We start from the raw sequence: 25,132 nt of genomic DNA on the forward strand, positions 1-25,132 counted from the left end.
TAATGGCTTCTTTATGGTACTTAGATTAGAATGATGGTGGTTACTTTAAATTAGAATTGTTTTGGCAATGGTTTGGCTTTAGGAATTGAATAGGGAATTGTATAATTGATTTGTATTGTATTGTAATTGTTTGAGGAAATAGATTAATTGATTGATGCTAATTGTATTGATGTTGCTTAGTTTATAATTGATTTTCATGATGGCATTGCTGGTTAGGGGACATTGTTCATATTGTATTTTATTGTTACATATATTTTGCATAGTGTTACATGATGCACAGATTAATTGCATCATGTACACACTCTATGCAATTGTGTGACATTTCATAGACATTTGTGGAGCTGCAGTTTGTTTTTTTTATATTTACAATGGCTGCTGGATTTATTTTAACATGCAATGTGGTGATTTTAAGATTAAAAATGCATGTTTTGATTTATGCATGTTTTATGTGTTTAATAATGGGCAAATAATCTATTATCCATATCTGGATAATAGTTATTTGGCACATTATTGTACTGTAGGTGTTGGGGGGGGGCGGAGGGGGGGATGTATGTATTGAATGTATAGGCCAGGTTTATTTATTTTACATTCAGGGTTGGTTCCTTGGTTCTGCGTGAGACCTCTGGAGACCACCTGCAATATCCTCGGGTATCTCACGGGTATCAGGCTGGTGGTTCCACGGGTGACACCTGCGGGGAAGAACCGGTGGCCTCACATCTGTGGGGGCACCGCGGACCCGTAGTGTGCGGGGAAGAACCGGTGGTCCCACATCCGTGGGGGCACTGCGGACCCGTTGTGAGCACTTGTGAGTCCCCAGACCCCCGTGAGAACCACCCGAGGCCCCGCAGACACCTGTGGGTCTGACCCGGGGCTCCCAGACATCCGCGGGCCTACCGTGGGGACCCATTTGTGGACCACGGTGACCCGCGGAGACCACCTGGGGGCCATAGCGCTTGGCGGGACCCACCAACAGGCCTCCAGAACCTGTGTGAAACAAGTTGCTGGTACCCTGTAGGTCTGTCAGGTGACCCGCCAGGGACTCGCGTGGGGCTGGGGTATGAACCTTGTATGTAAAAGGATAAATCATGTATTTATGGGGGGGCACAGGGGGTGGGTAATGTATTTAATAAATAGAATGATGTTTATTGTGGGGCAGTGTGTTGTTTTTATTGTGGGTACAGGGGGTGGGGGAAGGGTGTATTGGCCCCAAGGGTATGTGGGTAGGCCTCCCTTGTGGGTAGTGGGTGAGGGTGGTTAGGCCTCACGGGGTGGGGGGTTAGTGTGGGAGGGTATGTAGGCCTCCGAGTGGTGGGTGAGGGTGGGTTAACCCCTTAATGACTGTAGCGGTTAATAACCGCTATGGTGATTAAGGGGTTTGGGGACATTACATTGGCTATTGTAATTGTTGTGCATGTTTTTCAGCACCGGAGGGGCATGGGCAGAATGAAGATGAGGATGGACGGCCTTCATCGTGGGTGCCTGTAAAAGGTAAGTGTAATATGTTTTGACTGTATTTATTGTAATTTATATGTATTTAAAATGGCCAAATGCATTATTATCCATATTTGGATAATAGTAATTTTGGCCATTACTGTATTGTATGTGTTAGGGGGGTGTATTTAGTTATAATTATTGTTTATTATTTTTGGAGGTGCAACATTTGTACCGCAGGCCCGCGGGTACCCCAGGACTCCCGCGGGGACCCCCGGGCTCCCTCGGGGACCTCAACGGGGTCAGCCGGGGACACCCGCCGGCCTGTGTATGGGTTTTGCGCATGCAAAAATAAAAAGCAAGAATTTTTTCTAAGTCCAGATTTCTTTGCGTCTACTCTGACCTGGCGTGTTCTGATTAACGCAACTTTCGCTAAGGTTGCGTTGCTTAGTTCATCCCGCTTAAGGGCAGAATTTCACGCAAACAGGGTTGCGAACGAGCAAAGTTGGACTTAGAAAAAATTCCAGAAAAAAGTAATTTTTAGATCGCAAAGTGCCTGTTTGCGTTGCTTAGTGCATCGGGTTGAGCAAAAAATCATGATCGAAGAGCACTTTGCGGTCTAAAAGTGACTTAACGGAGCTTAGTGCATAGCCCCCAGTGTATTTAAAGAGGAGCCGGCTAATCATAGGAACAAAAATTCCATTGGGATTAGCCAATGGAACAATGAAAAACCAGCAAAACAACTATAATCAAAAAACAATTATCAGTGCACTGTAACATCAAGTGCATAAGTCAAGTGCAGTTAATAATGATGGTGATTGAAAAAGAATCCAAGGGGGATACCGAACATAGCACCCCGCCTGTCGTCCACTGTGAGGCAAACTCTGAGACCATCCCAGCGGACTCGGTGTATGTGTACTCTGCCCGGATATGGGAGCACACCAGCACCTGGAACATCGCCACAATGTTTATTGGGACCTCCCCGTCCAAACGCTACTTCCTGGTCTTATAAATGGCTAGCTTAGCCAATGCCAGGAGCAGGATGATGAGGAGATCCCTAGGCTTATTGTCTCGCCCTTGTTTGCTAGTAGTACCTGCCTCCAGACGGTATCGGGGCGCGCAATAAGGGCAAGGTAGTGCACTGTGTGGAGCACAAGAGAGAACAGCCCGATCCTCGGTATACAGGGTAAACATGCCGGGGTCATGTCCCCCAATCTGCTGAGGTTGGGTACGAGAGGAGCCTGATGGGGTTGCCGTGGCTTTGATAACACATAAAGTTCTGGAGAGCTGGGGGTGAAAGGTGAGCAGGGCTCTCCGGTTTGCAATACAACCTCATTGAAGGTGCGTGAGTGGGGGGGAAATGGTATCTTTAAACTTGGATCAGACAGCGAGGGACGCGGGCAGTAGGTAGACCATACGGTGTGCAAGCACCTCTGCCTCTACCCAGTCCCATCACTCGTAGTCCAGGAGATCCCTGACTGGTCAATCTCACCAGGATTAGTTGGCGACAGATATAGGGGGTATGCAACATCCGGGCCCCCACTACCGGATTAAACAGTAGCGAGGAAATCAATCCCCACCCCCGCCTTTCCTTGTCTCAGAGACCTGGCTCCAGGCCCTTAGTAGGTCCCGGCAGCACCGAGAGGTCTCTACCTAACCCCTTGGGCTTGATTATAAATAGTTGAAGTTTATACCCCATATCGCACAGCTGGCGAAAGAAACTGGTCGCCAGCTGCCACCACTGCAGATACAGATCTGTAAATAGGTATCTCTGCAGGTATTGGAGGTGGAAAGTTTGTATCTGGGAGCGGACACACACTACTCCCTGGCCACCTTCTCTCAGAGGGATGCACGCAACACCCACAGAGACCCAATGCTTCACCATCCAGAGAAAGTCTAGCAACTTCCTCTGACACTCCAGATCAACTAGGTCCCAGGCCACGAGAAGCACATTATCAGTATAGGCTGACAGGACTACCCGCATATCGAACTGTCGCCGAACCAGCCCTGTGAGCCTGTTCCTCAGTAGGCAGAGGAAGGGCTCAATATGGCCAGTACATACAGTTGCCCGGATAGGGGGTATCTTTGACGTACCTCCCCGACCAAACCTCAAAGGTTTTGTCAGGGGCCAATTAATCTTCACGAGACACCCTGAAGAGCCGTACAGCATCTGGAGAAGGTGCACAAATTGTGGGCTAAAGCCAAATGCCTCCAGGGTCTGTATGAGGTATCGGTGAGCCACCCTGTCTAGCGCCTTCTCCAGATCTAAGGACAGGAAGGCGAGTGACAGACCAGCCTTCTGTGCATAGTGCAGCCGGTCTTGGACCAGAAAGATATTATCATGAATGGTCCGGCCCGGGACAGTATAGAACTGGTCAGGGTGAATCACCTCTGCCAGCACGGACATGAGCTTCAGCGAGATTGCTTTATGATCTTATAGCCTATGTTGAACAGCGAGACCGGTTGCCAGTCAAAGATTTGTCGCAGTTCCTCCTTCTTCAGCAGTAGAGACAGTACTGCCTGCAGACATGAAAGGAGCATCTCACTGGTCCTGAGGGCTTTGGCCAGGACCTCGGTGAACTCAGGTCTCCCAGAAAAACTGGAAGAACTCCACAGTCAGCCCGTCTACCCCCAATGCATTTCCACAGGACATGAGAAGGAGGGCTTCAGATAGCTTGGTAACTCAAGCTGCTCCCTTTCACCCTCGCTGACCATGGGAAGCCCCTGTCCCGAATGCTCTCCGGGTCCATCAGAGGGAATCCGTACTCTGCCAGTAAGCAGGTGACATGTTTATGGTTTCCCCTGAGCTCTCTGATCTTACAAGTCTCGGAGAACGCACTTCATCTTTATCATTCCGGTCCAGAACCTCAAGGGTGCAGTTGAAATCACACCTGAGCACCACACACTCGTCTGCGTCGACTGTCTCCAGGTATTCAGTCTATCGAAGAACTACATTCTCAAGGGTCCGTGGCAGGAGCATACAACTTCAAGAAATTGAACATGCAGTCCTCGTGCCGAACCCTTGTGTAACGCTCGGCCTGCCCACAAGCCAGACGAGACCCCGGGACTGAGGTAGAAAGGAGAAATACCACACACCTAACAGTAAACGGGGGCACGGCCGGAGTGTGGAAGTAGCGTAGTTGGTCCAGGGAACAAAAATAGAAAGAGTACCGTACTTGCCAACTCCAGCGTAGAAGGGTAAAGTCCGTAAGCCAATGGTCAAGGTGTAGGGAGAGCAGCGTGGTAGAGTGTCCATAAACAGAATATAGGGGGGTAAACCCCTCGGAATACCGTGGCTAACAAAACCGTGGTGGTCTGTTTATGCAAGTCCGTGGTAGCAAGAGGTAGACATCCATGAAAATATAAAGACAATAGGCAACCAGGATATAGCCGTGCAGACTAAGACAGGGCGGGGGGCCTAGACCGGGGGAAATACCAGCGGGCACGTCCAGGGAAATGCCCGAAAATAAGTCCCTAATGAACCGGTAGCAGGACGCCTCACCCACGCCCTGTGTCCCGGAATAAACCCAGCGGTCAGTACTCACGACTCCTTTGTGATCTGCCAAAATGCTGGTTTGAAAGTTGCCCAGCGGTCTGCTGTATGATGATGTCCTCGTGTGCTCCAGCCGGAAATAGAAGAGGTGAGTAAAAAAAGAGTTATCTTTGATAAAGTCCGTGACCCGGACGAAACGCGTCAGAGGTTGACTATGGCTGTTGTTCACTTGTTCGATCAATAAAGTTTTTTATTTTTCTATATGCGTTTGGCTGTTTAGAGGAGTCGTGACCGCGGCGTCACTTGCTTTTTTTAGAGTGTCCATAAGCCTGGGTCGTGGAGCGTAAAGAGCAGCGTAGTAGAGGTCCGTAAGCCGTGTCCAAGGGATGTAGAAGACTGCAAGGTAGAGAGTCCAAAGCCAAATCCAAGGGTACCAGAGAGCAGCGTAATCAAAGTCCAAAGCCAAGGGTCAAAATCCAGGGAGGTCAGCAGAGAATCCAGGGACAGGAACAGGGACTGAAACAAGAGAGCAAGGCAGAAGCAGACAGCACCAAGGTACAGAAGCTTTGCAGAGCAATGTGGTAATGGCGAGGGGAGACTAAATAGTGGTCTTGGACCTATCAGAGGAAAGGGAGGTGCGGAGGTGCGGCCCAAGGGAAGCCCCGATAGGGGAGAATAGTCTGGGGGGCGCACCTGAGGAGGCGGGGTCAGGTTCCCGGCGCCACTAAAGGGAAGCCTGGGTCCGCGCGCATCACGGAAGTGCAGGAGCAGCCGTGGGGGAGACGCCGAGGGACGGGGCACGCCGCCGGGGACCAGAGGCAGCGGGGAGAAGAGGTAAGGAGGCGCTGGTAGCGAGAGTCCCCGCAGCGCGGGTCCTTACACCTTGTTTTTGGCACTGTGGTTGGCCCTCATATAGTCCATGAGAGAGTGGAGAATGAGTGAGGCATCCTTCCACCTCTCGAGGGCCAACTGTACCTTCAGATTTCTTTGCCGTAGAGGGTTCTTTCCAGGATCTCAGCTATTTCCTGGGCAGGGATAACGGGGTGAAGCAGTCCACTGACTCCGCGTTGCCAGAGGACTTACCCTCACTGAGCCCCACTCCCGGGGTTCCTCTTGGCTGAGGATCTTAAAACTCCCACCCTTCCGAGCAGGAGTTAATCTCCTCAGCTTTATGATGGGCCCCCCTTTGATGTTCTCACTGGGGGGTCCATCGTACCCTCTACTTGTGACCCTGGGGTAGAATGTTCAGTGGTAGCTGGTGGTATTTGGGAGGTAGTGGCCCCTTGAGTGACCACCACCAGGGCAGATGCGATATAGCAGGGGTGTGCAGCACTCTTGGGAGGGTTCTCCTCAGTGAGCACTCCATGGGGAGGGTCCAGCCAAGCAGGCACCTCCTGCAAAGAGATACAGAAAGAAAGGGGGAGCACAAGTAGAGGAATAATATTGTAATGTATAATATTGTAATGTATAAAACCTCTAATAAAAGGTGGTGGGAGTAATAAAAAATGGAAACACACTTACACGACCTTGTGTAAATGCTATCACATCAAGGTTTCTTTGTGGTCTTCTTTATTTTCTTCTCCTCTTTCTTTTTCCTCTGTTGTGATGTTTTTTTTCTTCTCAGGTCCAGGTATGTTCTTAGGTTTGCCTACGACTGTCCCTTCAGGCGTCACCCTCAACCTCCTGCAGAGAGCCCAACTGAGACTCCCCACAGAGAGGGCCCACCTCAGATACCTCCCTGATATAAATTGGAGCTCTCGCCACAACACCCCCTCCTCATATCCGCTTCCCCACTCCATCCCTCATACCCCCAACCAGTCCCTTAATCCCACTCCCAGAGTCATCCATGGGGGTCAACTCTATTTCATCACCCTCCTCCAGTAACAATACCTGGGGCATTGACCCAGTTGTCCCTCTCTAAAAGTGGCACAGCCAAAGGGGGATCTTTACCCCGAGTTCCTGAGGACAGCTACATCCAGTGTGGAAGATAGACCAAAACACGAGTCCCCGGGGACAATTTACAATTGTTCCACTGCATCTTCAACCTGCGCTCATGATGTAAATAGGGCTGCAGGGGTTAAGCTACCAGCAGGAGCTGGAGGAGGTGCAACCAGGGCACTGGATGTATTAGGCTTAGGGCTGTGGCCATGGTTGGTGCTCCTAGAGCAAATAGGTTTGGGGGTCAGGGGCCCAGGTGCAGCCCCACCCTATTATCCCTCCTCCCCTTAGGCATGATAATATAAGCCAGAGGGGGATCTTTACCCCAAATTTCTGCGGACAGCCACATCCAGTGTGGTAGATACACCAAAACACCAGTCCCCGGGACAATTTTACAATTGAGAGGGCTAGTAGAGGGCACCCCAACATCTATGTCCAGGGGAAGGGCCTCATGCTGTATAGTACTCTGATACCATACCATTGAAACCTGTGGTACCTCCTTTTCCCCTTCCACTGCTTCCAGAACCCCTGTCCCTATGACTTCATACCCTTGGGGATCTGGAGTGGGGGGCCAGGCTGACTGATATAAACCAGTTGGCCGGACAAGACCACCCTGTGCGGAACACATGCCTTGTTCCACTTAGGAGTCTTAAGAGGGTGAATATAGTCATGTTCACCCACCTCGTCCTTAGCCACCCTCCAATGGGTTTTACATTGCCTCTTTCTGGGGGCGATTCCCCAGGAGAGGGTGTGTTGCAGGGTACATGCAATCACACGTGGATTTTCTTGATAAGGCTTATTTATTGAGCCTTAAAAAATACAGTACACAAAAACAAAACAGCTTCTTGTCAGCATACAAAAACAAAATAGCTTCTTCAACATAGAAAAACAAGACAGCTTCTTTTCAGCATGCCGGACACAGACAGACCATCAAACATGTACTTTGAAAACAGACCTTGTAGCAGTAATCTTACTTCAGCATTTCACTCCTGTCTCCTGACCATCTAGCTTCCATGTGTGTCTAGCCTGGTGTTTTTAAAGCCCCTTAATGAGGCAGTTGGGATCAGACTAATTAAGCAGCCCTCTCAACTGAAACTTAACTCGTCACTGCTGCACTTCAAACCTAAACATAGGTTTGCCAGGTATATGGCTGGTGACGTTTATTCACCCTGTCACAGGGTGCTACTGTTTTCCCAGCTGGAGTTTCCTCCCGCTCCTCAGCACTCTGTATGGTGCTATAGGCACTTAGTTGTTGCGGCTGCATCCTTGCTGCCGCCCCTCTTCCTTCTGAACCGCAGCGTCAAATGACACCAAGAAAGTCACCAACATGGCGTTGTACAGCGTCGCGTTGCCATGGTAACATGACGTCATGATGCCATTTGAAGCTGTAACGTCTCGATACCATGGCATCGAGACACAGTGCGACGTCATGTTGGTGACGTCCGCAGCGTCATTTGATGCTGCGTTTAGAAGACAGCCACAACAGCTACAGTAAGTGACTTCCCATCAGTCCCGATAGGCCCAAGAGTGCGGCAAAAGTATATGGGGGCGGACATTTTTGCCGCCCCAAAATGTTGCCGCCCAAGCATAACGGGCCTAATGGGAAATTTGCCACTGCACCAGGATATTTATTTATTTATAAAATATTTTACCAGGAAGTAATACATTGAGAGTTACCTCTCGTTTTCAAGTATGTCCTGGGCACAGAGTAAAACAAAATAATACATGGTTACAAATACAGTTACATAAATGAACAAGGTATACATTATATACAAGACATTGCATGCACAGTTAAAGAAAATATATATTATGAGCGTATGAAACAGTTACAGACCAGATTAAAGTGTGAGACAGCCTTAGATTTGAAAGAACTTAAGCTGGTGGTGGATATGAGAGTCTCTGGTAGGTTGTTCCACCTGGTAGGATATGGGTGACAGCATACGAAAATATACCCATCCCGTACATCTTGCTGGCTGCCACCACTGCAGAGGGACAACTACTTCAGTCACAGTCCTCACATAAGCTTCAATGCCCTGGCTAGGTGATGCAGGGCACCTTACCATGTTTCCTGCTTAGGCTAAGTCGGGCCCCATCGTTGTTGTTGCTAGGGCTAGTCCCTGTATCTGCCACCTGTGTTCATGATGTAGATGGGGCTGCAGGGGTTAAGCTACCAACAGAACCTGGGGGAGGTGAGACCAGGGCACTGGATGTACTAGGCTGAGAGCTGTGGCAAATGGTTGGTGCTCCTAGAGCAAATAGGTTTGGGGGTTAGGGGGCCAGGTGCAGCCCTCCCCACCCACCCCCCGCCCTACGATCCCTCCTCTCCTTAGGCATGATATTATTAGCCTTTATGCCAGGGGAGGAAAAAGTGCTTGGGGAGAGAGGTACAGAGAGCAGATGTCCCATTAACAACTAATTAGCTGCCTCTTTGCTAAGGCCGAGGCCCCGCTGCCTAAGTCAGCGCGCCCGCACTGCATGCAGGTGGCGCGCTGAGAGGCAATTGACCGCTACCTTCGGTCTGTAGGGAGCAGGAGCTGGAGCGGGGGGTGGGGGAGCGTGGTTTGAGCGTAGGTTCCATCCGTCCCCCGTCCCCCCATCGGTCCGTCCGCCCCCCCCCTCGGTCTCCCCCCCCACACACAACACACATACATTCACACACACACACACGCACTTCCCCCCGCCTCCCTCCAGCCAGTAGCTTCTTCCCTGCTCCCCTCCTTACCTCCTCATTGGCTCACTCGCGCACCACGTGACGCATCAACGCTTCAGAACACCACCTTCTGGTAGCACTGGCCGGTTGACACGTCACAGCACGTAGTGAGCCACAGAGGGAGGAGGCAACGGGAACCAAAAGATTGCAGGTTAGGGGCTGGTAGCGCACGCGTCGCTGACCGCAGCGGGTCCTCAGCCTAAGGGAGGGAAAAAATGCAGTTTTTAAAACCAGCAGCTCTCTTTTTTTCTTCTTCCTTAATAAATCCTCTCTCCCCAGCAAGTAGCTGCACCCAGGGTTGCCACCACTCCGGGTTTGACCCACAGACTATGGGTTTTGGCCACATTGACGATCTTCATCGATAATTCTTGTTCTGACTCAAGTTCACTGTGGCAAGTGAATAGGATCAGACAGTTTAAGACTTTTTCTTAAAAAAATGTTTTTTTCATTATTATAATTTTATGCAAGATTAAAACCTATATATGCACTTTCTTTAATTGGGAGATGAAACATCCATACACTAAATATAATTGAATGTGTCTGCAAAATGTCTCTGTAAAACGTTACGTAAAACTAGCAGTGCAATACAGGAACAAACAATTATTATTATTATTATTATTATTATAAGGGGATAGCCCCCTATGGGTTAATTATTGTGAGCCATTGGGCTATTTAAGGAGCCCAGTATTGCTGGATAACTGACCACCTGATGAAGCAAGTAGTGAAACGCGTTGAGGTCAGCGGTGACGTTATTGTGCACTGACTTTCACCGCTGTGTGTAGTAGCAGGAAGTGAATTTGCAGAGCAATGGTGCCGCAAAGAACATCAGGGAGGAAGGCCCTGAGGTGGACAGACTGAAAAATAAGGATGTTCCATCAGTTATGGAGGTATTTCGATCCAGCAGCATAAGTTCTACACTGTGAAGTAAACAAGGACCTGCTACACAACAGAAAATGGTCTTACATGTGAGCTTTGTATTGCACTTTATAGGTATAAAATATATACTTTTATTTATATCGGCTCTTTTGTGCCCTCTTTTGTTTGGATGATTATGCCCTGGACGGAAGTTACCCATTTTTATCGTGTATTTGAAAGTGGCTGCAGGGACAAGGAAAAAATTAATCTATACCAAAGAAATACTGTGCGCTGGGGGACACTTTTTAAGATATACAGCGGCCGTTATCCGAACATTTCACGGAGCCGTTTTCGTGAACTCTGCTGTATTCCACACGAATTTACTCGTTATTCTTCCGTGAATGCTGCTGTGAATGCGCGCCGGCACTAGTAAAAACACCAGTAAACACACGTTTTAACGCGGAAAAGTTTGAAGAAATCATGCGGCACGACCTGGAATACAAATCGTGAAATGTTCGGATAACGGCCGCTGCATCTGTACACTAATAGTTATTCTGTGAACGATGGAGTGTTTTTGGCACTTTGTACCCACCATAAAAAAAACATATATGTCTCTACCAGCTTCATATTGCACAATCGGTGACCTGGCTCAACATAATGAGTCCAAAAGAAGGAAAGAAATGCCAGTAAATGGAACCATGTTTTAGAGGTTAGCTGTGCAAATTGTGTTATGCAGTAGGCAAAAACTGTAGGAGTCCCTGTAAAAATTGAGAGCGGCTAGAATTGACATGACCAGTATGCTTCATAGGATGTCAATACCCAGAATCCTTTTCTGCAGTTTAATCGCTATATATGTGACACAAGGGGGTAAATGGAACAGGTGTGACAGAAACGCATGTACACCCTTCAGTTTCTTATCTTTCCCATCCTGCAGATAAAACTCTTGCTGTGCGGATCCTACAGGTTCTACGCCACAAGAATAATAATAAAGAGAAACTCATTCAAAAAGTTAATGATTTATTTTATAGTTTCATTATCAGGGGTCGCATTAGTCAACGGCATTTCAAACATGTCATTTGTACAAACTGTGGTAATTAAAATTTATAACGTACTTTGCGGGCAGCATATGAATCTTTTAGTCTGCACTCGGCTGTCGCATAAACAGTGTAATTTCGGCTGCAATTCGCCCTTTATTGGCTCTCATTTGTGATTTAACAGCCATCAATGACTGTGCTGTAAAGAATAACTTAACCATCCGTAAGCCTGATGATGACAGGGACAGTCAAAAATACTTAAACTGCTTCTAGCAGATCACATTTAGCATGGAGGGGGGGGGGGGAGGGCGTGCAGAGGAAACGAGACTCACTGCAGACTTGTTAGTCATTTTGTTTGCGTTAACCCCTTCAGCTGTACCTGCCACCTGACTACATGTCACCTGTCGGCAACTGTAATACCCTATATTGCTACAGTTGCCAATAGGCCAGCAAATGGATGATCAAAGTGTGAATGGGTCAGTACCACACTGCCAAACTGTAATCAGCTGGGGCTTGCCACACATTATTTGTTTTTAATAAATAGATGGGTCTATGTCCTCTTTCCAACTCTTCCATTCTCTATTCTTTAATAGCTTTTCAAATGTAAAAGGCCAGTCCGTCCTAGGTCCAAAGTGTACTGATGATAGTGACACGCTTAAAGGGTTAGATCTGGGCTAATAAGGGAGTGGGGGAAAGTGCGCTACAACGATCTATCTCTATTGAGAACAACCATGAACCAACCAAGTGAGGTGTGAAAATGGATGACAATACATATGAATAATACGTGATTCTGGGTGTTGTACAAGAGAGTGTCTGCAGCCGTGGAACAGGGGTGGCTTGGACACCCCCAGGGCTAATACAGAAAAAATACAAAAAAACAGCGCACAACGCTCATAGTGTAAAATGTAAAATATAATATTAGTTGACAATTAAAGGTGAGTATTCTGCATACATCATTTGATAATTCTAACAGCATGTCAGGGATATTGGCAGCTTTAAATAAAAAATCTAAGGGCCTCATGCAGAGAGCAGCGCTATTTCAAATCTCGCCATTTTTTGGGGAAATTCGCGCAGAAAACTGCCGAAAATGGCGAGTTACGGAAAACGCGCCATTTTTTTTTTTCGTTTTCAAAATCTCGCTGCGCGGCTGGCGAGAACCTACATCTCGCCAGTTTTAAAAATATCCTAATGCAGAGAGCCGCGAACGGCATCTAGCGGCTGTTCACGCCAAGAAAATGGCGCGATTTGCTAGTATTTGCCTCGCCAAGAAAAGTTGGCAATTACATGGAGCTCGCCGCCTATAGGAAAGGGAAAAAAAAATGCGCGATTTTTTTTAACACATTTCTGCAGCGCGCATCTCTCCAATTCTAACTCGCCACACGCATTAATGCCAAACATTGCAGAATTCGCACTTTTCTGCATATGGAGAATAAAACTCTCCAAAAAAGCTACTTTTTATTAAACTCTCCAATTTTTAAATTCGCTGCTCTCTGCATGAGGCCCCATATCTGAAAATGTTGAAATCATTTTTTTAAAGTTAGTTTGTTAACATGAGGCGGGGGAGGCACTAAGGGCCATTGCAAGCTATTACACCCAATCCAGTGTTAAATTCCATTCACGTTAACAGCAGTTAACGCCGGATCGGGTGGGTTATCGCGCAACTGACTTTATTGGATCTTGCTTTGGTGAGCTGAGAATTGGGAGGGCCTTGATTTCCTCTGGCAACTTCATTTGTTTGATGTCCCTGGGGTTCAACAAGAGCTTGCACAGAGAAAACCCCTCTCTTCCCCTGCTTTATCTTTATGGGTTTTCTAATAAGGACGTGGTAAAATAGGGATACGAAAAACACTAGATGTTTCCGACAAACTTTCCCCTATTCAGAGGCCCCAAAGATAAATAAATTGGGCTTAATTTCCAAATAAATAAACATTACATTTGTTTCAGTAAGACAATCAGATTCCTAAATTCTTTACAAAATGTAGTTTCTAGGTTAGAGATACGATACTGCACCCTAAAGCTGGTATACTCGTAGTAGCTTGGGTTACCAAGTTAAAGCAAAGCCAGTATGGGCACTAATACAATAGCAGCAGGTAATACTGCTCTTTATATACAACTAGCCAGGTGACCCACTTTCCCATCTCTGTCTCTCCCTTCCTAGTCTATGCTCTGTGCATTTTCGATCTACTAGACTCAGTCAAACATATAGCAAGGCAAGCCATCTGTAACTGGCCATCCAACTTGAAGTTAGACACTCCTTACAAGTTTGGGACAATCCATAAGTGGGACAGTTTTCAACCCTTGGTTTTGGCCCTATATAAAGCAAAAACAACCATTCAAATGAATGTTTTCTTCACATAATGTGTAGTTCATGTACATGAATCTCAGTGGTCAAAGTGGCTTAATAAAAGTAGTGGTACTGTGCCTGATTTATTCAACAATAGTGCATAGCTCTTGATTGTTTAAGCAATGTTTATGCTGTAAAAATAAGAAGAGTGGCATACATTCCTTTTTTTTCAAAGGAAAGCAGAATTATATATGTGTGTATATAACAAAATGTAGTGGTACTCTGCATGGGAGGAAAAATAAAGTAGTGGTCCCTCCTAGTACCATAACCCTTTGGCCAGGATTAATCGACCTGATTTAGCAGTGACTGCCTTTGACTTCAATGGCCTTGAGCCCCGGCCTTTGGGCACTGATGGATCCACCCCTTTGTTGTTCTCCTATCATAGGAATAAACTAAAAGCCATGGTTGAAATATAGCAGTTCTAGTGGCTACATTTTGATTTACACAGAAGTCTAGTCCCTGAAAATTCTATGTACACTGAAGCATCGTATAACAAATATTATAGGCTAAAGCAGTCAAATTCAGGGCATTATTGAAAACCCTGCTCCCTGATTGGTTAAAATTCCGGGCATTATTCAATCAGTAATGCCCGGAATTTAAGCAGCAGAATGTGTAGTTTTCAATGTGTTTCTTTCCAGCCAATCAGCTTTCAGAACAGCTGAGACAGGGCAGGGGATTCGTCTGATTGAAGTAACAGCTCTGACACAGGGCAGGGGATTGGTCAGGACGTATCAGCCACGGGTTGACTCCTCCCCCTCCCGAGCTGACTGAGATTTTCTGTGCAGATTCAGTTGAAATGGGAGGGAGTCTGCAAATAAGTAAGTGGCTGTCTGCAGTTTCTTTGTGACTGCAGTTTGTGTGTGTCAGTAGCAGTGTGTGTGTTGTGCTGTTGTATATCTGTGTAGAGGTGCTGTGTGTGTGTCAGTGTCAGCAGCAGTGTTTATGGGTGTAGCATGTGTGTGTAGCAGCAGTGTGTGTGTGTGTGTGTGTGTGTGTGTGTGTGTGTGTGTGTGTGTGTGTGTGTGTGTGTGTGTGTGTAGGTGCTGTGTTTATAGTTGCAGTGTTGTGTGGTTGTGTGTGTGTGTGTATGTTGTGTGTGTAGACGTGCTGTGTGGTGTATAGAGGTGCAGTGTTGTGTGTGTGTGGGGGGTGTGTGTAGAGGTGGGGGGCGAGTGCAAAGTTTAGTAAGTGGCTGCATTTTTTATTGTGGCTGCAGTGTGTGTGTGTGTGTGTATTGTGCTATTGTATGTGTAGCAGCAGTTTGTGTGTGTAGAGCTGATGTGTGTGTGTGTATAGAGCTCCAGTGTGTGTGTGTCTGTGTCATCAGCAGTGTTTATGGGTGTAGCATTTATGTGTATCAGCAGAGTGTGTGTGTGTGTGTGTGTGTGTGTGTGTGTGTGTGTGTGTGTGTGTGTGTGTGTGTGTGTGTGTGTGTGTGCGTGCTGTGTGTGTGTGTAGAGGTGCTGTGTTGTGAGTGTGGAGGAGGTGCTGTGTTGTGTGTCTGGAGCTCGTGTGTGTGTGTGTGTGTGTGTGTGTGTGTGTGTGTGTGTGTGTGTGTGTGTGTGTGTGTGTGTGTGTGTGTGTGTGTGTGTGTGTGCTGTGTGTGTGTGTGTGTGTGTGCTGTGTGTGTGTAGCAGCAGTTTGTGTGTGTTGAGCTGCTGTGTGTGTGTGTGTGCGTGTGCGTGTGTGTGTAACAGAGGGGCGGCAGTGTGTGGCTATAGATATCTGCAGTGTACACTTAATATAGAGGTGGTTTCATGTATTTACCATTTTATTTTAATTTTAAAAATCTATTTAACTATACAAAAGTGTCTATTATTTATGAAAAAAGTCTACATATAGCCTATAATAGTAATAATCCCATCAGAACAGGGCATTACTGGCCAATAATGCCCTGGCTGGGTTAAAGTCCCTCGGCTTCGCCTCGGGCCTTCAACTCTTCCAGCCAGGGTATTATTGGCCAGTAATGCCCTGTTCTGATGGGATTATTACTATTATAGGCTATATGTAGACTTTTTTCATAAATAATAGACACTTTTGTATAGTTAAATAGATTTTTAAAATTAAAATAAAATGGTAAATACATAAAATGGTAAATCCTCTTCAGGGATTATTACTTAATTATGGGCCAAATGTGTGAAAATTCCAGGCATTAATGAAATCCCTGCTCTCTAGTTAGTAAAAAAAAATACCCCTATAGGCCCCAGCTAGGCCCCAAATCCCCTGTTCAGTTTGTAGGTGCTACAGGGACACTGCCCCATTTCGCATTCAGAGTATTAAGGACACAGAAAGACGCTGCGCAGCAGTTGCAGTCTGTGGTCTGGAACCAGACCACATCCATTGTATGAGACTGTATGGTGATATTATCCACACCAGAAGTCACCCCACGTGGAGGCGGACGTCATCGCAGACAACGTCACTGAATCAGCAAATCCCTTATCTTCAGTCGGTGATGGAGCACCTGGAAGGTATACCAACATTCTACAAGTGCACCAACAGTAACACACAGGTGTGGGCAGCGCTGTCACACACACTTTGGTTGGGTTGACTTTGTGGAGACCAGGGTGGTTGGGTGCCCAGGGGCACCTCAATACTTTAGGGTAAACCCCACCGGGGTGTGGATACGGTGTGGAGGGTACGGCCCTGGAGGCCTGAGGATTTCTGTTACTATCGTTATTATTATTACGCATGCAGTAAACTTCTTATACTGTGAGCCGCAGGAAACACACCACCCACACAGAAGCTGCCATATCTCCCAGACGGTGGGGAAAAGTGTGCTACATACCATTGTGGCCCAGCACTGCCGTCTGCTGCACTTATTCCCTCACCTGCTGTTTCTGCAAGTCTCCCAACATATTACTTAGATTGTAAGCTCTACGGGGCAGGGATTTCCTTTCCTATTGTCTTACTTTTTGCTGCACTTATTTTATTATTATAATTCCCTGTACTGTATTGTCTTTGTAAAGTACTGAGTACACGGTTCATGCAATATAAATAAACAGTGTTCGACAAACCTATACATTTGCTCGCCCCGGGCGAGTGGATTTAACCCCTGGGCGAGTAAATATTTGCCAAAGCAGCACACGTTTGGTACTAGGTGGCGAGTAGATTTTTTTGTGTGGCGAGTAGATTTTTTGGTGATTTGTCAACCACTGTAAATAAAGATATACATACTGTGGCTGGACGGCCTCACGGCAGGGTCAGTAAGACGCTAAGACACTGTATAAAGCTTAACTGTAGTGTTTATTAGCCACAAACAAAAACTCTGGGTGCACTGTCCCTTTAAGAAAACCAAATCATAGAAAATAAACAACTATTCCCTTTAGGGAAAGCTAACTACACCATAATGTTTGCCCTCACTTACTGCATGGCCAGCTAAGCTGGTTCCCAAGCCAAAAACATGCCCTGGCATTTGCCACAGTGTAACACAATTTCTGCATACAATAATAAGGGTTTTGCTTATCTTAGTCCTTTTTGGAGCAGACGTCCCTGCTTCAGCACGGTCTGTCCTCCTTTCTTCCTAGGGAACTTAGCCCCACGTTGAGCCCAGAGAAACTCCTCTGTAGGTCCTCTATATCTGCTTCCGCAGCTTGGTGAGCACTTCTATCCCCCCACCCCCTTCTCTGGGGAAAACATTCTCTCTGTCTCTCAGCTTCCTGTGTCTTTTAAAACACTTCCTCATTCAGTTCATTCAGACCAGGCTGATTAATTAGGCAGCAGCTGCATTAGCCATTCCAGTGAGGATTAACTCTGTGAGCTGGAAAAGTACACTTACTGCACTGTTCCAGCACCTAGAGATACCTGATGGTATCACAATACATACACATTATTATAATACAAAAATTAACAACTGTTGTTTTGTTTTTATTATTATTATTATATATCGCCTAGAATAGTAATAATCCCCTGAGGACATGGCATTACCTGGCCCTTAATGCCTAGGTGGGTTAAAAGTATTCCACCCTCAGCATTAATGGACAGGTAATGCCCAATGCAAGGGATGCACAATTTTTTTGCCCTGTGCTCCCCTGCCTGCTCTCCCCCCCTGCTCGCGCCCGCCCCCCCCCCCCCCTCTTACCTTGTCTCAAGCATCAAATGACGTCGCGGGGTCAAGTGACGCCACGGCACGTGACCAAATGATGTTGCGTTGCCATGGCGATGCGGTGTCAAATGAAAACCCGGTCATGTGACGAAATGACGCCGCATTGCCATGGCGAGACAGTGTCAAATGATGCTGGTCATATGACATCACATGACCCCGTGGCGTAATTTGACGCCTGAGACAAGGTAAGGGAGGGTGCGTTGCCATGACGATGTGTCGCCCAAAGCCGTGTGAGTCAAGGTAAGGGAAGTTACAGAAGCCTCGTGCTGTCCCCTAGCTGTCCCCTCACGCACCTCTTCCCTATAATGAGGAGATTATTACTTAATTATACTCCACTATACCTGCCATATTATATCTTTACAGTGCTGAATACATGGTAAGCGCTTTATAAATAAGCTATACGCACATACATCATTATAATTTACATAACTTGTGAACAGACACTCTGCCCAAGATTGTGGATAATTAGTTTTTCAATGCGATTTAGCTCTGTAATGAATAACGGGGCCGGGAATCGTACACAGAGGAAAACTGCCCGGTAATGACACCAAAATGACAATTATTGGCCGAGTTTCTCCCATTGCCTCGTCCCTATTAGATTGATAAGCTAAATGCGCTGCTTGTATGATCACGCCTGACACCATACAAAGCTAATAAACCAAATGGATTGTGTTTGTTACCCAGCCATCTCCGAGGCAGCGGGGTCAGATAAATTGGCCTCATAAATTCATCCTGACACACAGGATTACTACAGCTTTTTCAGGTCACCTTCTGAATGCTGCAGCAGCTGATGTATAGGACGCTTGCGTGTTATTAACACTGGCTCCTTTCTTCTTCTTTCTTTTCCTCTGTACCTATCTGATATGAATCACAGAGCCAGGGTGTTAAAAACCTTCTCTAGGTGCATTGTCTCTTGTTTTAAAGCATTATTACTTAGCCTTGAAAGCTAGAAAGGTTCATCCGTTTACAGTGACAAACCACACACAATAAGGCCAAGGTCAGAGGCAGAAAGGCAATGAGGCTAGTGGATACTAAGATTGCAAGCTCTTGGGGGCAGGGACTCCTTTTCTGCAATGTTTTCTTTTATGACGGGGGGGGGAGACTTTCCTATTTTGTAGCTCTATGTTTGATTTCCTTATTGTATTAAAATGCCCTGTAGTACAGTGGTTACAACTTTATCCAAATAGTGTTGCTTAGTACATTTATCCTATGATAGTGCATCTTTGTAAGACAAAGGGGCAGATGTACTGTATCGAAGTCTCCCGGCTGCAAAAGTGGGCCAAAACTGGTGCAAAAAACTGCAACCAATTAATCACACAAAAAAATCCCATTGGAAAGAGTGGGATTTTTGCCTTAAATTTGGTGTTCGGGTTTTTTGCTCCAGTTTTGCCCCACTTTTGCAGCCGGGAAACTTTGATACAACAGTCCCATACTCTCTGAGGATACTGTGTACTGTATGTGTGGGATTGAAATCCATGAACGAGTAATGTGTGTAGGAGAGAGATCCCATTCTGAGGACAACAGATTTCTTTAGAAAGTTGATCCCACATGAAGCAGATTCACTAAAATGCTGTAGGTATTATCAACTATTAGTCATAAATGCTAACAGCTGGCCTTATTAACCATAAACAGCTTTCATGCCTTAGTGATTATATACCCCCTAAATCTGTGGGGTGCCATATTTGCTTAAAAGGATCCCATTTAAAAAAATGCCTTTTTACGTCAATAGGAATTTTTTCATCTTCCGGAAAACTACCCGAACGGCCACTTCGGAAGATATTGGTTAACTGATCTGTCGAACAGGTTGATCCCATTCAAATCTATGGAGCTAAGCGACGTGTGCACGAGGACGATCGAGCTAAAGTCTATGGCGAATAAGCAGTGGCAGATTCCATTGAAGTCTGTGGGTACAAGTGATGAGTATAATGAAAGTGGTAAGTATGACTTAATAGTGTACAACACATTTGCTACAAGCACAGAGGCGCATTAAAAGCCAGTGAAGGATATGCTAGATTTCAGTTCAGCAGGACAAATGACTGCGCACATTGATTCATAGTGATGGCTGCCACATTGGTGAACACATATCACACAGGACTTGCTACTCCAGTGCTTCTCCCATTTGCATTGCAAGCACAGGAATTCACCATTACAGATCTTTGTCACTCAACCCTCACCAGCCCTTTGGCATAATCTACATGTCAGATGCAGCACAATATGAGAGATGCGTGTTTACTTTTTCTGACATCTCCAGAATGTCGGTAACATTTTGGTACACGCTGAATGGGTTAAAGGTAAAATCAACCCTCCGACGGGCGTAACATCAATATAAGCAAACAAGCACAGGCTTACAACCTCAGCAGTATTTAACAGTATGCAGGCATGTGTGTATCATTGTGCATGTGTAAGTGCTCATGTGCGGTATAGTTCTACATTGCTCTGCAATCTATTGCTGGCCCTTCTGGCTGCAAAGGAGTTTAACCTTTTCAGTGCCCACTCATTTCTAGGGGCATATCGGGCTGATCGCTTCGTCGGAAAACCAGCGCAACAGAAGGTCCGAAAGTCCACTTCTGTTCCCGGTATCCAAGGACCAGCTTGTTACGTGATGGCTCCAGTAGTGATCACATGATGCAGAAGTGCCGGAGGTTGGCGCCGGACACTCGGCACTGAAAAGGTTAAAGTATTTCCTATGTGTCTGGTCACTAAGACACCCTTACAGACATACACACACACACACCTTAAGACAAGGATACACAGAGACTGATATGCACACAGTAAATGATGCACACATTTGAGCATCTTTTATTAGACATCCACAAGAACACAAGAATATGAAATGATTAGGAATGGGGCTGTAATTGTAACTGGGAGGGGGCAATAAGTACATTTTCTACCACATTTCTTAATCTCAAACTGATAGTTTATGGATAGAATTTTTTTTTGTTACTTAGAGGTCTGGCATCTTGTTCCCTACAAAACAACACTGGATACACATACTGTATAGGGCTGTGTATCAAACATCTCCTGGCTGCAAAACTGGGACAAAACGAAAACAAAATCACTGCACCAGATTTATTAAAGAAAAGATCCTACGGGATATAGAACGGGATTTTCTACTTTGATACAGTACTTAGATGTTTTGCTCCAGTTTTGGCCGGTGGGAGACTTTGATTCATAGACCCCATAGTCAACAAACATTGACCAACCTATTATACACAGTGATACACAGAGCATCACATGTGCACTCACACATATACACACAAACCCACACATGCATATACACTGCTATGAACTGGTGACAATGCAAGCCTGGGCTTTTCTGCTTAGAAGGGTGCTACGCCCTTGTACAGTATGTTCCAGTTCCAGGAAGCAGGTAGCATGTGTTTCTCATCTACCATCACGAGGGGAAGATTTGGCCTTTTCTCGCGTTCCTGCTGCTTTATATTATCCCTCTCGCTCCCCTAATGCACAGGGACAGGTGCGATGGGCTTCAAAAGAGCATAATCATATTTTAAATGGAAGCGAATTGCGCGCATTAGATGCAAATTACCAGAGAATAGAAGGACAATCACTATTAGTTAGGGTCTGACACCTATTCTCCCCGAGCTTTTCCCAAACGCCACAACTCGTTTAGCCGCTTGGGTGCTGAGAGATTCTAATTACAAGGCAGCCGCCTGCGACCTCCAAAAGAAATATTTTAGCGAAGTGCGCGCGCTCTATTTATTTGACTGCTGAGGTATTTTAGAGGTTTCCCCGTGTAGTTCTGCAGTGTATGCAGCTGCAGAAAGAAGTTGTCCTGCACAAGCTCTGTCCCCAGGAACTTACACTCTAATATGTGGTGGCTGGCGCACAGAGAGAGACACTTACTGTACGACCAAATTGAACGAAATAACATGCAGATACGCCAGCTCTCACCAACTTCCTGGGAATCTTATTAATATGGAGTCAATCTCACTGATTTATAGCATCAGCGTCACTTAGACTTCAATGGAGTCTCACTGATAAGAATCAGTTCTTTTCCGTTAAAATGCCATTTTTTGGTACACCCAAATCTTACTAATTTTGGTTCATGGAGTTTGTCACCTCTGGATATGTAATATGTATTACCCCTTCACTGCTGTAGGGGCCAGTAACACTTACATTCCATTTCTCTAAAAACAGCTTCCTCTGTTAGGCCTCGGCCATGTTAACCGCTTGCTGGCGGAAGCGTGCTGAGGCGCGCTCCCGCTCAGCACTGAGCCCCTACAGCCGCAATTAGAACGGCTTTAGTAGGGGCTCACCTGCGCTTCCGCGCGCTTGCGGAAGCGCAGGTCTTAGGGGAATTTAAAATTTCCCCGCTTGCCGGCGCGACAGGCCGGTCACGTGAGCGGTTCGCCCAATGAGGGCGAACCAGCTCCGTGACGTCACTGGCCCGCCCCCGGCCAGTGACGCGCCTGCCCCCGGCCCGCCCCCTGACGGCCCGCTGATGGCGCGTGCGGTAAGCAACCGCAAGGCCAGGGAAAGCACCCACTTTCCCTGCGCCTCTGCGCGCCTCAGCGAGCAAGCAGGGAGCATGGACTCAGCCTTAGAACTAACCCCATAACTACTAGGCAGTGTATCCTATGATGTTACATGTTAGTCTATTTCCAGACTAAGCGGGCAAAGCTATTACAGTAGGTACCTCACTATATTATGAAAATGGTTGAAAATGATATGGGAATGTGTTACATGGCTGAGTGCAATGTTGGCACAAGTGGGGGAGTGTTCCCTGTTTCCTGTAAAACCCCAGATGAAAGTGGTCTTCTAAAGACTTAAGAGTCTCCTGCATCTACCACTTCAACTCATGTTATGTCACTTCGTAGGACTGACACTAAGGCTGCGGCCCCAGTGCCTTCTACAGCGCACGCCTCAGCGTGTGCTGTGTGTACAAACACCGCCCCTCAATGGGGCTAAGCCCAGTAAGTACCTTCGCGTGGAAGGTGCAGCCGCGCTGTAATACAATGTTTCCCAAAGAAAATTAAATTGAATTTATAAGTTGCTTGCTAAAGTGCACACTGGGACCGCGGCCTTAAACCCATAAAACATGTCACTGCCATTAGGTCACTTTGCTCCTATGTGGGAAATAACTTTTAACCTATCAAACATGTCCCTGTCATTGTGTTATTTACGTGCTATGTGGGAAGGACCCATTAACCCAAAAAACATGCCCATATTGTAGGTTATTTTGGTCCTATATCATGCACCCGTAACACGTTAAAAACAGTGTTATTCAACCATGTATATAGTGAATGTGGGGATTGTGGGGATGTAGTATACTTGAGTGTGGTGCTGACCAAGTAGAATAAGGGCCCTTTATAGACAGATAAAAGAAGGACTGGCCCTGCAAAACTTGCAAATCCACTATGTTACATTATGGGGCTAGGCTATTCTGTTGAACTGTGCCTAACATTGGCATTCAAAGCATGATCTCCAACTCCATTACCAATGTATTCAACCCTACACCACTCCCTGCAACTTTAATATCACACGCTTGCTTTATAATGCTATGCAAGGTCAGGAGGAGGTGCCTGAGTGCAGATCAAACTCCTAAGAAAGGAGGCTACAGCAGCAGCGAAGTGCTTAAGTTATCCAAATCATGGGATAAATGAGAACTGACAAGACCAGTCCCACAAGACCTAGTTCGGTAATATGGTTTGATCAAAAGTTGCAGTCCCACATAGGAGCAAACGGAACTAATGGCAGTGATATGTGTGAAAGGCTGAAAGCAGACGTGAAAGTATGATTGTACTAGGGCAGAGGTGGACAATTCCAGTTCTCAAGGGCCACCAACTGGTCAAGTTTTAAGGATATCCCTGCTTCAGCAGAGGTGGCTCAGTTGTTGACTGAGCCACCTGTGCTGAAGCAGGGATATTGTTAATGCCTGACCTGTTGGTAGCCCTTGAGGACTGGAGTTGTCCACCGCTGTATACTAGGGGGAACAGGGTACCACTACTTGTATATTTCCAAATTGACACAAGGCTTTCTTTTTTTCCCTCCCTTTTCATTTACCTCTTTTGTTGCCAGAAGGGGCTTCAATATATATATATATATATATATAAAATCAGCAATAGCAATCCAAGATGATGAAACTCAAAATAGATGGATGATCACTGTGGGGGTCCCATCTTGAAGCATGATCTCCCACAGCGATGTCCCGGCAGCACTGTCTCCGGAGCCGAGGCTTTCCGCTTTTACAGCTGCGTCTTCAGAAACAGTAAGTTCTGCTACATTTGTATGATGACATTTCTTTGAGGAAGACATTGACATTAAGTTGTTGATTTTTTATGCAAACTAACAGGGATTACACCTTTAAATTCTTAAAAATCGAAAGGGTTGAAAAATAGGGGTGCTATTAACCCTGTGATAACAGCATAAGGAGAAGACTTTCCTTTTCTATGTACTTTTTTGACGCTATTGTGGTTTATCGCCAGACATACAGTACCTACTTCTGTCAGCCTTGCGAGGTGGATTTCTACCAGTGCGATTAATCATCTCAATACGTTAAAACATAGCAGGCTTCAGAAGCTAGGGAACAAGGCAAGCTGCCTGTCAAGGAGTAATTAAGATATGTGGGTAAATATGATTAATAAGGCTTAACGGGCGGGGTGTGCAGTAAACATGGAATAACCAGATGGCAAATGGTTTTCCTCCGAACCGTGGAAAATAGTGAAAGAAGATCATTTCCATTTTGGAGCTCTGAGATTTTGGAGCGGATCCTGAGAGGTAAGGCTGTATTTTTTACAAGCTGCCTTTACTTGAAAAGTCTATGGAGACAAACCTATTGTTGTAGAGGGGGGTCCCGTGAAAGTCGTAGGGGATAAAATAGTTCTTATAGAGCGGGGTCCTGTTACGTTCTAGGGGACACAATATTTCACGTAAAAAAGGGTATCCCATGATAGTCCTTGGCCGGGGAGATAAAATATTTCTTGTAGAGAGTGTAGGAATTAAAAGCCCTTATTTACTAAACGGTGCTATCCCAAAAGAGTAAGCCATAAGGGGCCATGTAGTGTCAGAAGGTGTCTAATGGAATAGCACTGTTTAGTGATAATGGCGGTCACGAGAGACCAGGAACTTTTAACACCTTTTATATTTGTACCGGGATTATGCAATAGGCAAAACAAGGTAGTAAAAAGAAAATGTAGCTTATTTCGGTAAACCCAGGTACAACAAGAAGAAATACACTTACTGGGGGTCTGGGGGAAAAAATCTA

General features: G+C 46.2%; 1 long non-coding RNA gene across 1 annotated transcript in view; it reads left to right on the plus strand.

Annotated features, from left to right (window-relative positions):
• Window positions 1–14,571: 14,571 nt before the first annotated feature.
• Window positions 14,572–25,132, plus strand: part of LOC142494514 (uncharacterized) — a 67,813-nt gene continuing 57,252 nt past the window's right edge. The window contains exons 1-3 of the long non-coding RNA XR_012801502.1: window positions 14,572–14,623; window positions 16,182–16,273; window positions 19,637–19,841. This is a non-coding gene — a long non-coding RNA (uncharacterized LOC142494514). The remainder of the gene's footprint in view (window positions 14,624–16,181; window positions 16,274–19,636; window positions 19,842–25,132) is intronic.

The sequence above is a fragment of the Ascaphus truei genome, chromosome 5, assembly GCF_040206685.1.
Source record: "Ascaphus truei isolate aAscTru1 chromosome 5, aAscTru1.hap1, whole genome shotgun sequence".
NCBI classification, from domain to species: Eukaryota; Metazoa; Chordata; class Amphibia; order Anura; family Ascaphidae; genus Ascaphus; species Ascaphus truei.